This window comes from Rhinopithecus bieti, unplaced genomic scaffold, assembly GCF_001698545.2.
Source record: "Rhinopithecus bieti isolate Rb0 unplaced genomic scaffold, ASM169854v2 scaffold_72767, whole genome shotgun sequence".
NCBI lineage: Eukaryota > Metazoa > Chordata > Mammalia > Primates > Cercopithecidae > Rhinopithecus > Rhinopithecus bieti.
The window spans coordinates 18,007-26,055 of record NW_016826974.1 but is presented as its reverse complement, the minus strand read 5'-3'; the positions used below and the strand labels follow the sequence as shown (position 1 = coordinate 26,055).

The 8,049-nt window shown below is 33.7% G+C and overlaps 1 long non-coding RNA gene across 1 annotated transcript; it reads right to left on the bottom strand.

Annotated features, from left to right (window-relative positions):
• Window positions 1-224: 224 nt before the first annotated feature.
• On the bottom strand, window positions 225-7,818 carry LOC108523191 (uncharacterized). The gene is made up of 3 exons (XR_001883744.1): window positions 7,753-7,818; window positions 477-637; window positions 225-324 (listed from the first exon to the last, which is right to left on the bottom strand). It is a non-coding gene; the product is annotated as an uncharacterized LOC108523191 (long non-coding RNA).
• Window positions 7,819-8,049: the final 231 nt, after the last annotated feature.

Here is an 8,049-nt window from a genome sequence, read left to right as displayed (position 1 = left end):
GCCTGCCTCGGCTTCACAAAGTGCTGGGATTACAGGTGTGAGCCACCACACCCAGCCATAAATTTTCACCACACATGTATGATATAAAAATATTATCCTTTTTAAGAAAAATTTTTATATGTTTTATGTTAAATAAAAAACCATTAAAAGTTCAAGTAAGCATTCCAGTAATAAAATATTACAATTTTTTATATTATATAATTTTAAAATAAAAGTTAGTACCTTTTTTTCTGATGCTTTACTAACTTCATCTTTTAGACTTAAATCATTAGTAGATCCTAGAGGAGCCAGTTGCAGAAAATATAGATTGTAGTTCAGCACCACCTGGAAAGAAAAATATTTATGTTCTTCACCTAAAAGTTTTTATGGTAAACTAAGTGGAAGTCAGAAAAGAGTTGAGAGCCTGCTCTGTGTTACTGAGAATAAAAAAATGTATATATAACTATTATACAAAATTGCTGTTAAATACAACTCACCCATAGTTGTGCATTGAAATAATTGTCATTATGACTATGTATCAGAGCTTCTGGCTTTTTCATTCTTTATTCATTTATTCAACAACCATGTGACAAACACTGGAATTACAGGATGAAGATGAGATAATCCACTTCTTGGCAATGTTACACTATTATATAACCTGAAAAAACAAACAGGTAATTTTCACACAGAGTAATAGATATCATGACAGATTTAAAATAGGGCACTACTGGAACACACAGATGGGACATCCAAGTTTTGGGTCAATATTGTAGACTTTTTGGTGGAGGAGATATGCAGGTTGATACCAGAAGGACAACAAAAACATATGTCAGATAGAAGGCAGGAGCAAATGCCAAGAGCTGGAGTTGGGAAAGATCACTGTGAAATTCTATGTAGTCTCGTTGGCTGGATGCTAGAGATGGAGTACTAGTAAGTGGTGAGAAAAATCTCAGTAACTTGACAACAACCAAATTGACTTGGGCATTTTTTATTGTATTCCAATAAATGTAGAACATTTACTGAAGATGAAAGTCAACCAATGACAACGTCAAAGACTGAAGATTTAAAATGTCACCAGTCACATGACTGCTTGTGAACTATAACTGCTTGGCTATGCATTACAAGATGAGTCTTAGGTCTGTTGACCTTAAATCACAACCATAACCCTGAGAAGAGAATGACGCCCTTGTTTTCTCAAAACAACTGCAATGTGTAGGCTAAAAGTTCCACAGGGATGGCAGACAGTTAGAGCCAAAAACAGATACGTTGACTACTTGAGAGTTTTCTAAAGATATGGAACATGACAAATTAATGAGGCATAAATATACTTTTTTTTTTTTATTATACTTTAAGTTCTAGGGTACATGTGCACAATGTGCAGGTTTGTTACATATGTATACATGTGCCATGTTGGTGTGCTGCACCCATTAACTCGTCATTTACATCAGGTATATCTCCTAATGCTATCCCTCCCCGCTCCCCTCTCCCCACAGTAGGACATAGTGTGTGATGTTCCCCTTCCTGTGTCCAAGTGATCCCATTGTTCAGTTCCCACCTATGAGTGAGGACATGCGGTATTTGGTTTTCTGTTCTTGCGACAGTTTGCTGAGAATCATAAATATACTCTTAATTATAAGCATGTGCTTATATCTTTCATTAAATGTGTATACAAAAATAATTAACATACTATCTATTAAACAAACAATAGCCAACTGATGTACTTATCAATTAAGCAAACTGTAAATAGCCATTTCCTATTTATAGTTTATTTTAGAAGCCAATTAATAAATCTGAATTGAACTAATAAATCTTGCAATGTACCTTCTCCTGCTCTAGTGGTATTTTCTGCCACTCCTGCTACATTTTAAATAAGTCAAATATTATTTATAATGTTTAATTTTAAGAAGGGAAATTATCCTGACAATGATGTATCACTTACAGAATTGTGCCCTTTAATATTTTCAGAGACTATACTGAACATGAGAATTGCTTAAATAGAAAAACACAATCATATAAATAACCTAGAATTCTTACTTATTTTAGATTTAGATAATAGAGACTATACAGAGGAGAAAAAAATGTATCCACAATTTTTTAGGAAATTAGCAAGGCTCTCGCATAAACAATAGTTTTTAAACGATGTCCCATAGAAATCTAAGATACTACAGAGGACATAGCAGTATTAAGGGATAATGAAGTCACAGCTTCAGAGCCTCCATCCTTTCTTTAGCAAGTTAGCTCTTCTTGTACCTGTTCTGTTTTATATAATATGGTTGCATCTAACTTTTTTTTAAAAACGTTCTGTTCTTCAAAAAAATTTCAAGCTATGAAAGTCACTGATTAAGTCAAACTCCTTCATTGTAGTGCTGTTTAATCTGAGAAAAAAATTACAAATAATATTGTTTTATGAGTTTTTCTCTTACTACTACAGAGGTTAGAGAATTTAAGTCATATTTTGCAATGAATGCATTTCTTTCTAATTCTTAGCAAAACTCTGTCCTTTATAAAAGTTCAGTTTTTTCACTTCAATAGATTTTTCCTTAAATTAACGTCCCATTCTCCCCCTTCAGAAAATTTACATTTTAATATATGTTATATGTTATCAACTTTTCAGCACAGAACCTTAAATACACAAGCGAAGAAAGTGGTACTAGCATAATGTCATGAGAAAATTGGACTGGCAAGAGAATAAGTAAGAATATCATGTGATCTATGTTATGATTAATATTTCTTTATATGAACACATAGATTTCAGAAAATTTGTTTGAAAAAAGAATATAGGTTAGAACCAGTTTTCAAAGTTAGTTTGATTTATAACTTTCTAGAATTAGAAAGAAGGAAAGTATTAAATAGCTGCATATTTATAACTTTGATGCCTTTTCAGAAATTAGTATCAGTTTTAAGAATCATTTAATTATAGTTTTCTACTTAATGATGAAATGTGTGGGAGTATTTCAAGCTCCATTGCAAGTGTTTCCATCTGGAGTGTTCTTCTTTACATCTTTTGTATAAGAGGTATTCTCTCGCCGTATGCCAACAAGGTCTGAAATTGTGTACTGTACATACTGGACACTTTAACACCAATGATAATATGATACTTAAAGCCTTCACCATTTTCATACAAACATGTTTTCCCATATTTTGAGAGACTGTACTTCATAACATATCTGTGACTATAATGTTACAGACACGCCTGGTGAATTTAATGATGTGACAGTACACATCACTAGAGAGGTCTTGTAAAGGAAATAACTCAACACCAGATAAAGGAAGGAGGCTGTACTGGAAGAATATTATATTACCATTAATAAACAGTATGAAAATGTACATTTTCACGTGAGTTCAACTAAAAAACTACTAAGGCAATGCTATTATCTTTTCCTCAAAAAGTTCTTGTTCTAAATATTTAATTCCTGTGTGTAATAGATTACATTACTTCTTTACATCCTGTTTATATTTTTATAATACATAAATTTGATTTGGTAAAAATCAAACATGTTTCTCAACAGATTGTCTAATTTTGTACTGAAGAAATATCAACTCTGTAGGGAATATTTTATTTTAACAAACTTAAGTGAGGCCATTTTTTACCCTCCTAACTCTCAAAAAATAAATGGTAGAAGGAGCTGCCTCTCTTGCAGTGCTGAAGTGGCCTCTCCCTACATAAAGTATCTTCCAGCCTTTCACTGACCTTTGAACCCTCTACCCCACAGAGAACTGCCGAGGGTGACTTCCTTTGAGAAAGAGATACCAGGTCAGACGTGAATGCTCAGAGAGAAAAGGGACAAATCCAAAACATGGGGAGGAAGCTTCTCTATGAGAGCATCCAGAAGCTTAGGGAAAGGGTCTCAGATATTGATGGCTCCACCTCTATTGTTATTATTATTATTGGCTGTTGGAAGAGTTGGGTGGTTTTACGCATATTTTCAAGTATAAACTGTTCGATGTTACATTAGTTTTTGTAAGTCCCTTTCAATTTTGTTATTTCTTTCCTATTAAATCCACACATTTCTCATATTTCTCTTAATCGAAATTCAGAATTATTATTTCCAATCAAGCAACCTCATACAGTACCTGGCACAAATTATGGAAGGCAAAAGGAGATAAAAGAGTCTTCATGACATCAATCACTGTTCTATTCAGTGAGAAAAGGGTGTTGGTGATGGCTTTGAAGTATGTGTAGCTTATGAGATATTAAACATTGCCAGAGGAAATACAGAAGCTTAATAAACTGCTAACCTAATTTTATGAATAATACTAAATCAAAAGTTGTATTAGCTCCTTATAGGGTTAAATACTACACTGACACTTTTTTTCTTTATAAATAGAAGGTGAGAAAATTATACATGGGAGAAAAAAATGTATCCACAATTTTTTAGGAAATTAGCAAGGCTCTCGCATAAACAATAGTTTTTAAACGATGTCCCATAGAAATCTAAGATACTACAGAGGACATAGCAGTATTAAGGGATAATGAAGTCACAGCTTCAGAGCCTCCATCCTTTCTTTAGCAAGTTAGCTCTTCTTGTACCTGTTCTGTTTTATATAATATGGTTGCATCTAACTTTTTTTTAAAAACGTTCTGTTCTTCAAAAAAATTTCAAGCTATGAAAGTCACTGATTAAGTCAAACTCCTTCATTTTACAAAAGACGCAACACAAACTCAGAGCACTTATGCCTCACCATAGGTCACAAAGCCAATTAGCTCCAGGCCAGAAATGGGCTTTAGGTCTTCCGTCTGGGACTGGCATTTGATGCCAGTGATTTCCTCCATATTTAGGAGAAATGTATAGATTTAAAAATATAACTCAGAGAAAATGTGTGCATATGGTGTAACTGTCTTGTAGCTCAATCATGTTTAGGTGCAATAGGTTAAAAAGTAGCTGTCCAGCTAAATAGTGAATTCTAAAATTATGAATACAAAGTAAGCAATAGAAATTAATATCGTAACATCTGTGAGTGACAGTCAACATAATCAATTTGTAAAAAAATAAGGTTGTTAAACTTCAAAAAAAAAAAAAAAGGAAGAAAGGAAAAAAAGGAACTCGAAGGAGAAAAACTTTACCAAGTCAGGTGATATTGAGAAAATTCTTTCTTTGAGAAACTATTAATATTCTCCAAATAGGACTTGGCTTACCAAAATCAATTAATAAATGAATTATCCATGTTCTGGGTTATTTTTTAGCAAAATTGAAGACACAAAACAGATTTCTCTTCACCATCTCGCATACTTCTATCTAACCTCTTGTCATTAATTGGTACATACAAAGAAAGATCTGAACTTAATTCCAAGGATAACTTAAACCCATGCACAAATAGTTGGTGAGCCTTCATTTCCCTGGCTTCAAGTTTCCATGTGAGGGCTCATGCTCTCTCTACTTTCCTCTTGGGAGGAGGGAAGATTTATGTAATGGGTAAATTTGGGCAAAGCACATTGAGTGTATTTGTTTGGCTTTCAGTCTCTTTGCAAACATGTGTCTGCCTACAGTGACATGAGTTTGGATTGGCTGTCATCTCTGCAGGAAGCTGCCTGCTTCTGTGGTAGTGTCAAGTATCTCTTTCTTTCACTTGCAACTGTGTGTAAGAGCCTAGTCTGAGAAGAAATGTTCAGAAGCTCACTGTGGCTGCACATCTGAGCCACATCTTCCCATTAGTTGTCATAAGTCAGCAATAAAGCTGGTATGTTGATGTCTATCCATCTGATTCCTATGTTCTGAACTCAGAGAAAAAATAGGAGCATCATTTGCAGCCTACCCCACCACAGCCCCACCAAGATGGCTACATAATACTTGTAAAAATGTTTCCTACTTCCTTGACTTTGTAACTTTATATTCCTCAACACAACCCCCGTGTTAAGAAGAGAAAGGGCTGGAAGAAAGATTGCAAATAAAGAAGTAGAGTGAAATCAGGCCGGGCGCAGTGGCCTGTAATCCCAGCACTTTGGGAGGCCGAAGTGTGAGGATCATGAGGTCAGGAGATCGAGACCATCCTGTCTAACATGGTGAACTCCCATCTCTACTAAAAATACAAAAAATTAGCCAAGTGTGGTGGCAGGCGACTGTAGCCCCAGCTACTTGGGAGGCTGAGGCAGGAGAATGGCATGAACCTGGGAGGTGGAGCTTGCTGTGAGCCGAGATCATGCCACTGCACTCCAGCCTGGGTGACAGAGCAAGATTCTGTCTCAAAAAAAAAAATAAATAAATAAACAAAATAAAGAAAGAAAGAAATAAAGAAATATAGTGAAATCAATCACAATAGTAAAGCCCAACAAATACAATGTTCACTATTTCAACAATAACTTAGTGACAGGCTACTATTACATTGTACTTGATATTATAAGTTTAAAAATATTGCTGTATTGTCTTTTTGAGACCAATTTGATAAATACATATACATCACACACATACTTTTCCATGATTAATATATTTTCAAGTAACCATGTTTTTAAATTAAAATGTAATATCATTCTGTATTATAAGAAGCACTCAAGTTTTATGACAGTAATTATGCACTCCCATGTAGCATAATCAAGTAAGTTTGCACATTTAAACCACTGCAATTCAAGATCAAAATATCAATAATGTCTGAAGGCAATTACACTTGCTAGTTTGTGAGTATTAAATACATGCACTGTGTCACAGAGAAAGAAAATGGGGAACACTTCATTAACCAAAGAGCTGATAGATTAAGCATAGATCCACACATATATTTAAAGTGCAACTCAACATTCTGTGGAAAATGTGCAACTCAACATTCTGATATAACAGTGTTCCACCATGTGACACAAAGTTCCACCATGTGGCACAATGTTCCACCATGCAACACAATGTTCCACCATGCAACACAATGTTCCACCATGTAAAAAGCTACAGTCTTAGGAATATGGTTTTAGCTTGGACATATCTATATAACTATATTTAGAAAAGAAGTTGCTAAACTGAATGAACATTTGAGAAATAGAAAAGTTACTTAAATAAATTATTAGAAACTTTTTGAGTCAGTAATGTACTGGAAGTCCAAATCCAATCAATGTAGAAATGAGTCTTCCTCTCTCAAACATTTAAAAAACATGTACCAAGTGACTACTGGGTGTCATACACTGTCTTAGACACACAGGTACTATACAACTTTCAAACCTAAAAAAAACCTTTAAACCAGCTAAGTCTTATCTTTCATTAATGTGGTATAAAGTGAAGATTTCAGTTATCACAAAAACATTCTATGTGCAAAAGGATCCAATGACTGATGTATTTTTGAAGCTAATTTTAATTTTTGAATTTTACAATATAATTTTTTAAAGAACCAATAAAATTATAAAATTCCTTCCCATATATGGAACAAAGCATCTCAGAATTTAAATAAAAACAAAGTAAATGTTTGGAAAAAGTATACATAGTTATCTATGATGGCTATAATAGTGTTAAGTGGTAAGGCTAAACTTAATGTGTTGGTGACAGGTGCAAGAACTGGCAAAAGATATCAAGATAGAGAACACTGGCTTTGACATCCAGCACAACTTCAATCACATGCAACAGAAATGATACACAATCAGTTTCTTTATAGTTTAAAAAAACGGCATAAGAAAGAACTTCAAATTAACAATATTCCAAAATATCACAACCTTGTAAATAAAGAAGATAAATACATTCAGTATCAACGCGATTTTAACATATTTTATGTTAGATTTAGATATTTTAACATTTTACTTTCTAGAATTATAGCCAAAAATGTCTAAATGTCTTCTTGTTTGTAATACTCCCTCCAAAAACCTACCTTTTGTATTATTTTAGATAATCTGTACCAACTCTCATAGTATTATTAGATGTTTTCCTAGAAGAAATAATTAAATTTTAGCAACTCTAGTAGGCACCTTCTTTCTGTATCTCTAAGAGTTTTGTAAACAATTACATAAGAACTTTTTCAGGTCATTCTAAAGAAGTTATGAAAACATGTCACTGAATCTTCATAGAACTATTAAGTCAAACACGATTTGGCAAACCAAACGCCCACAAAGAAACCCTGCACTCTTTGGAACTACTAATGAAGTTTAAGATGAACTGTCTTTCAACA